The sequence below is a fragment of the Narcine bancroftii genome, chromosome 1, assembly GCF_036971445.1.
Source record: "Narcine bancroftii isolate sNarBan1 chromosome 1, sNarBan1.hap1, whole genome shotgun sequence".
Classification (NCBI taxonomy): domain Eukaryota; kingdom Metazoa; phylum Chordata; class Chondrichthyes; order Torpediniformes; family Narcinidae; genus Narcine; species Narcine bancroftii.
Genome location: NC_091469.1, coordinates 348,518,325 through 348,525,587, shown reverse-complemented (window position 1 = coordinate 348,525,587; position 7,263 = coordinate 348,518,325). Strand labels below are relative to the sequence as shown.

The following is a 7,263-nucleotide window of genomic DNA, read 5'->3' as shown; positions in this document are numbered from 1 at the left end:
AATGGTTGCCTTGAAAAATAGGTGATACAGCCCCAAGGACAGAGAGTTTATAAAAGCTGAAGTAGGGCAACTGTTAGCAGAGGGCATTACAGAGCCCAGTAACAGCCCCTGGAGGGCACGTGGTGGTGGTTAAGAGTGGGGAGAAGCATCGGATGGTCATCAGTTACAGCCAGATCATCAACAGATCAACAGATACACTTTATTGGATGCCTACCCCCTCCCCCATATAGCCAACATGGTGAATGAGATCTCCCAGCACTGGGAGCATTGATCTCAAGTTGGCGTATCACCAGATTGCGATCTGCCCGGAGGATAGTCTGTATATCGCATTCGAGGCCCACAGCCACTTCTACATTTACTGTGCATCCCATTCGGCCTTACGAATAGAATGTCTATGTTCCAAAGGGAGATGGACTGCATGGTGGATGTCAATGAATTAAAAGCCTCATATCCATATACAACCAGAAAAAGTGCGTGTTTTGCACCTCACATCTGGCAATATTGGGGTATGCGGTAGAGCATGGCGCCAATGCCCCCGACACCAATGCATGCACCCCCTTTTGAAACTCCCACTGCACCAAAACCTCAAGGCCTTGAAAAGGTACAAGAGCCCCAGAAATGACCAATGGGTCACTAATTATGCAGACAAGGCCCACCCCCTGGTGAAAACTACCACATTTACCCCATCGGTGGAGGTCCATAAGGCCTTCTAGAGCATTAAGAATGAGATTGCCAAGCCGGCGATGTATGTGAATTTATCCCTTTCTAAGTGGAGAACAATACCTCCGAGAACATGCCATCCTGAACCAAGCAGACAGGGCTGCGGCATTCTTTTCCTGGACCCTTCAGTGCCCTAAGTTCAGGCACTTGGCCATCGAGAAGGAAGAACTGGCTGTAGTGCAGGCGATGTTTCACTGGAGGTACTATTTGGCCGGAAGACAGTTTACCCTGCTGACGGACCAGAGAGCTGTCACATTTATGGTTAACACTAAACAAGGGGGGAAGATTAAAAATGACAAGATCATGAGGTGGAGAATTGAACTGTCCACCTACAATTGTGAGATCTTGTACTAGCTTGGTAAGCTCCATGAGACACCCAATACCCTGTTCCAGGGAATCTGCATCAGGGTACAGGTAGATCACCTCCAAGCCATCCACGATAGCCTCTGCCACCCTGGGGTCAACAGCCTCTACCACTTTGTGGGGGTCCACAAACTCCCCTATTCAGTGGAGGAGATCAGGGAACTAGTCCATTACAGCTCTGTCTGTGCAGAGTGCAAGCCGCACTTCTACTGGCCAGAAAAGACCTAGCCGATCAAGGCCACTTGCTTCTTCAAAGTCTCAGTATGGACTTCAAAGTCCCCTCCCTTCAACAAATCAGAATGTGTTTTTTCTATATATCATGGAAGAGTACTCATGTTTCCCATTCACCATTCACTGCCAAGATATGACCATGTCCACGGTCATTAAAGCCCTCCGAAACCTCTTTACCTTGTTCGGATATTCACAGTGATCGGTGGTTCCTGATTCATGAATGAGGTGTTGCACCAATATTTCCTGTCCAAGAGTATAGCCACAAGCAGGACCACCAGCTGCAACCTTCGCAGGAATGGGCAGGTGGAAAGGGAGTATTTCACGATCTGATGGGCAATCCTCTTGGCCCTCAAGTCAAAAGGGATGCCCATCTAAATGGCAAGAGGTCCTTCCAGAGGCACTATACACCATCACATCCCTACATAGTAATGCTACGAACACCACCCCACATGAGAAACTGTTCTCCTTCCCTAGGAGGTTGGCATCAGCAATCATGTTGCCAGTCAGGCTGATGACCCTAGGGCTGGTGCAACTCCGCTCACACGTTAGGACCACAAGGCAGACCTGCAGGTCGAGGAAGTGTGCCTCATGAATGCGAACCCCCAATATGCCCATGTACAGTATGCAGCTAGAAGACATGGTGTCTGTACAGGACTTGGCTCAAGCAGAAGCCCCAGCAGAGAAGGTGCACCCAGAAGCCCTTGTCAGCAACCAGCTGGTCTCATGTATTATCCAGACAAATGACCATGTATCCACCCCAACTACCCCTGAGGCCTCTTCCCCCACCATCCCTAGAACCACTAACTGAACCAACAACACACCCAGACCACCAAGAACCCTCTTGGGCAAACACAGTTCAGCCCCCGGACATTCAACCCGCCGTACAGGTCACTGTCCTGCAGGAGCTGATAGCAATGCAACCAGTCCTGCAGCAATCACAGCAGTGGATAAAGCCATGGGACTGGCTGAATCAATTAACTATTAAAAACTACCCCACTTCACCCTACCGGACTCTATCTAAAAAGAAAGGGTGTATGTGGTAGAACACAGTAGTGCAGGTGTGACCTCACTTGACTCTACAGGCTGATCTGCCTTTGACCCTGTAAATCCTCCCCATAAGATTCCCAATAAAGGGTGATAGATCTAGTCTCCTCCCTCCATACCAGCCTTGGAGAGACGTGCCTGATGTTTCAGGCCATTAAAGCCTTTAATCACTCACTTAGAGACTGCTTGTGGTTATTGATCACACTGCAAACTGGGTATTTTGAATCAGTGGTTTACTATTACAGCTTGTGTGAAAAATAAGTGCTATTTTTTGCAGCCTTAGCACTAAAAGATCATGATTGGTTAGCACATGACACTCCAAATCTCTTTTTAATTGTTTGCTTAAGCCATAAGCTATTTGTTTCGCAAGCTTAAATCTAAAGTAAATGCTCGGAGTTAGTCCAATCTATAAAATTAATCCTCTGTCTGCTCATCTCCTGAGATGATGCCCTTTGTTTATTCTTACCATCTCCTTGTTGCAAAAGAAAGTTATTATTTCATCAAATAAGATGTATTAGTTTGAATTCTCTAGCCTATATACTGTTACTGTGATTCATTCCACTTATAAAAGTTGCTTGAATGAGGGAAAGGAACATTAGCTGTTTGCTATTCCCTGGTAATTGGATAATTGTGACACTTAATGTTCCATGGGGCCTCATTTTAACGTGAGCAGTTAACAATGGTGTGCCACCATATTGGATGTTACTGCTTTTATGCTAGACAATTTAAAAATTAGTTGTACCCACAAGAGTACAGATGTAGTGATAATGTGAATGAAGGGTAATAAATGATAGCATAGACTGCACAATGACAGGAAACTGATCAGAGAGGAAAAAGTTAAATTCCATGCGAATGCTCATTCACAGTCTGCCGAACTGACATAGCTGTAGGATTATTTCTTAAGAGAGCCAAATTATCAATTAATTAATTATTCTAGCACCTCACTCTGATTCTACTTCATAACTCAATATGTATTCAGACGAATGGCATTTCACCACCAGCCAAAGCTAGATGAATGGACCACATTGAAAGGGTGTGACATTATGTTCAGAAAGACTAATTCCACAATTTTAATCTGCTTGAAGAAAGGATGAAATTAACCATACAATACACAAATGTGCTGAAGAAACTCAGCAGGCTACATTTGTGGATCCTGCTGGGTTTCTACAGCTCATTTTTGTATTGCAGAAGTTCAGCGTCTTCAGATTTTCTTGTTTAACTAAGTTAACCATACGTAAACTGCCCAGGGTGTATGTCAGGCAGCTGACCTAAATAATTCACAATTTGGGTTGGTGCAGTGCATTATAAATATGACTGGATAAGGAAGACTATAAATATATCAACCTATAACGATAGGGGCATGAGAATTCCTTCAGATGTTACCAATGGATGCTGAGGGGGATTGGGAAAAAAAAGACTAAAACAAAATTACACAGGTGAAATTAAGGCAGATACCTGGAAACTGGACAAAGGTTCTAAGACATGTCTCAAAAGAGGAATGAGATGAAGAAAAGTAAAGAGATTGAAGGATGATGGCACAGTTCTGTGAACTCTGACTCAGTGATAACATTTAGGTAGGAAGGTGATGTCATGTCTTCCTTATGCTTTCCAATCCTGTCTATTATACCATACCTAATATGGAGAAAATTCCAGAGGAAACTACAAAGTAATGAAGAAGATTTTATCACAGAGCTAAAGTAAACACATTTTGTATATTTATGTACTGTGGCGGTGTACGTCCACATTGTGAACCGGCCCCGCTTGTATTGCCACGTACCGGGGCAGCCATGGGGAAATGGCATTGTCAGAGGTTTCTCTCTGACTCCAGCATCCCTTCCCGCGCGCACCCTGGGCAGCGATTATGATGTCACAATGTACCAGGTGACTGAGCTCATGCTGCCCTTATAGGGGCGTGATGAATTTGAATAAAAACAGTCATTAACGACCCTCAACGTGGTGGCCGTATTTCTTCCACTGCTCACACCACCACATACCTTATATACTCATGTAATTATTGAATTTTGTGGACCAATTTTTAGGTTACAATTTAAGCGGGCGACTATTACATGCATGCTACTTTTGACCGTAATAAATACCTGAATCGTTCGAAATGGTGGAAATTCCAAAGGGTGAGCGGGCATCCAGGAGGAAAATCCGCATTCAGGCCATTGAGAAATCAGATGGGTGGGCAACCAGCCAGGACTGGGTGGTAAATCTGCATTCAAGATGATGGGAGCTTGGGTGGGTGGGCGAATGGCTGGAGCATAGGCAAGGGTCCGTGGTCAGGGTGTCGGGAGTTCAGATATGCCGGTAGCCATGGTCAGGGCGTCAGGGCATCAGGAGCTCAGATTAGTGGGCTGCCGGACTCTAAGTGAGAAACCATGGTCAGGGCTTTGGGAGCTCGGATGAGTGGGTGATGAAGGTGAGGGCTTGTGGTCAAGACATCAAAAGCTCAGATGAGAATGCACCGAAGTGAGATTCTGTTGTAAGGGCATGGGAGCTTGGATGGTGAGTGTCCGTGTGAAAGTCTGTGGTCAAGGCATCAGGAGCTCCAGAGGGCAGATGGCCTTGTCCCAAATAGGAGAGGTTATTTTTTTTAACCTGTAATATATGGAAAATACCAGATTAGTGTGTCAAAAATAGCTGGTCGACTTTTACATGGTAATGACTATTACATGTGGATATACAGTGTATGACAATAAAGGAACTTTAAAACCATTGAAGCACAGAAACAAGCCCTTCCAGTCTGTGCCAAACTATTTTTGTGCCTTGTCCCACTGACCTGCACCCAGAAAGTACTCCTCCTCTATATTGTTCCAGTCAAAATTGAGCCATCATTTACCAATTCAACTGACAGCTAATTCCGCACTCGTGCATAAATAAGTTCATCCTAACTTTCCTTTTAGACTTTTCCATTTTTACCCTTAACCCATGCCCCCTTATTTTAGTGTCACTTCAATGTAAAAAAGTCTGCCTGCATTTACTCTATGTTGTTGTTCATCCTTCGTAGTCGAAGATGACCATGACTTCAAAATCACTCTATCTATATCCATCATAATTTTGTACATCTCTATCAAATCTTCATTCTTCTGCACTCCATGGAATAAATTCCTAACCCGTTTAACCTTTCCTCAGAACTCAGTTCAAGTCCTCACAATATTCTTGTAAACATCCTCTGAACTCTTTCAAACTTATTGAAATCTTTCCTGTAGTTAGATTACCAAAAATACACACGATATTCCAAATTTGGCCTCTTCAATTTCTTATACAAATTTACCATAACATCCCAACTCCTTTACTCCTTTATTAATGAAGGCCAATATGACAAAAGCCCTCTTTAAGACCCTACCTACCTGTGACACCACTTTCAGGGAATTATGTATCTGTATTCCCAAATCACTATGTGCTCCTACATTCTTCAATGCCCTTCCATTTACCATGTATATCCTACCTTGGTTTGTCCTTCCAAAATGTAACATCTCCCATTAATAGGCATCAAATTCCATTTTCATTTTGCAGCCGATTTATCCAACATGTCCTGATCCATCTTGAAGTTTTGAAACCCTTTCTCGTTGTCTACTACACCTTCAATTTTTGTGATATCTGCAAACTTGCTGATCCAGTTTACCACATTATATCCATATTGTTGATACAGATGACAAACAACAGTGAACCAATACTGATTCTGGAGGCACATCACTATTCATAAGCCTCCATCCACTTCCTGGTTTTTCACATAAAGACAATGTTTGATCCAATTCAATACCTCACGAGACCAGACCTTCCCAAATAACCTTCCATGTGGGACCTTGTCAAAGTCCATGTGGACAACAACATCAACTTTTCTGGTATTCTGGTAACCTCCTTGAAAAACTCTATAAGATTCATTAACTATAACCTAGTATTTATAAAGCCATGTTGACTATCCCTAATATTCCGGATTTTCTAAATACTTGCAGATCTGATCTCTTAGAATACCTTTCAAAACATTACCCAATTCTGACATCAGGCTCACCAGCCTATACATTCCCAAATTATTTGTAGAGCCTATTTTAAATAACAGAACAGCATGAAGGAACTTCCAAATCTCTGGTGTTTCATTTGTATCTAAGGACATATTAAATTAGTCATGTGTATTGTGGATGGTCATGTGACCTCTCCAAGCAAGCCTGAGGTCATAAGTGACCTCGCTTACCAATCAATGGTTATGTCTGCCCACCTGTGAGGCTGAGGTGTGATTGGTTCTCTGGGTGTTGATCAATTGTTAGATTTGCCTACAGATGAGGTTGACAGGCAATTGGTCTTAGCAAGTCATGTGACTGGGCCCTGCATTGAAAAGCCATGCATGGAACCCATTTATTTTTTTCATTTGATGCTGCCTCAAGACCAATCTCAAGGTGGTAGTCCAGGCTGAGGTTGGAGGGCCTATTGCAATGGGCCTGTCCTGGATTCTGTGCTGTGGTCAATGCTGGAAACTAGGTTCATTTAATATACTTATTAGTTGTAGTTAATTTACTGTTCATTAATATGCTGTGCCCGTGGGTGGATGGGAATTGTGTGTTTAAACCTTATGTTCCCAATCATGAGTTCAGAATGCTTACCACTAATTTACTTGCATCTGATATGTAGTTATTTGTGTATTATTCTGGTTTGGGGTGGGGTATGTGTTTTTTATTCTCCCTTTTGTGTATCCCCCTATCCATAATTAAAGGTCACTGTTTGTAACAGGTGTCCAGCCTTGATTCTCTTTGAACCCATCAAACCTATTCTTGAGCACAACATTTGATGCTGTAAACAGGGTTCAAGGAATTTTGACTGGAACTGTGCCATTGCAATGATTTTGCACAATACAGGGTATTAACCAATTTAATTTTTCCCTTATGTGTGCAAACTTTGTGATTTGTG

The 7,263-nt window shown here is 43.1% G+C and overlaps 1 long non-coding RNA gene across 4 annotated transcripts in view; it reads right to left on the bottom strand.

Annotated features, from left to right (window-relative positions):
- LOC138749333 (uncharacterized) overlaps positions 1-6,493 on the bottom strand; it is a 106,399-nt gene extending 99,906 nt beyond the window's left edge. For 2 of the 4 annotated variants that reach the window (XR_011348564.1, XR_011348565.1), the window contains exons 1-2: positions 6,337-6,493; positions 4,455-4,959 (exon numbers count right to left, since the gene is read on the bottom strand). This is a non-coding gene — a long non-coding RNA (uncharacterized lncRNA). The remainder of the gene's footprint in view (positions 1-4,454; positions 4,960-6,336) is intronic. The other 2 variants (XR_011348566.1, XR_011348567.1) reach the window with 1 other exon arrangement.
- Positions 6,494-7,263: the final 770 nt, after the last annotated feature.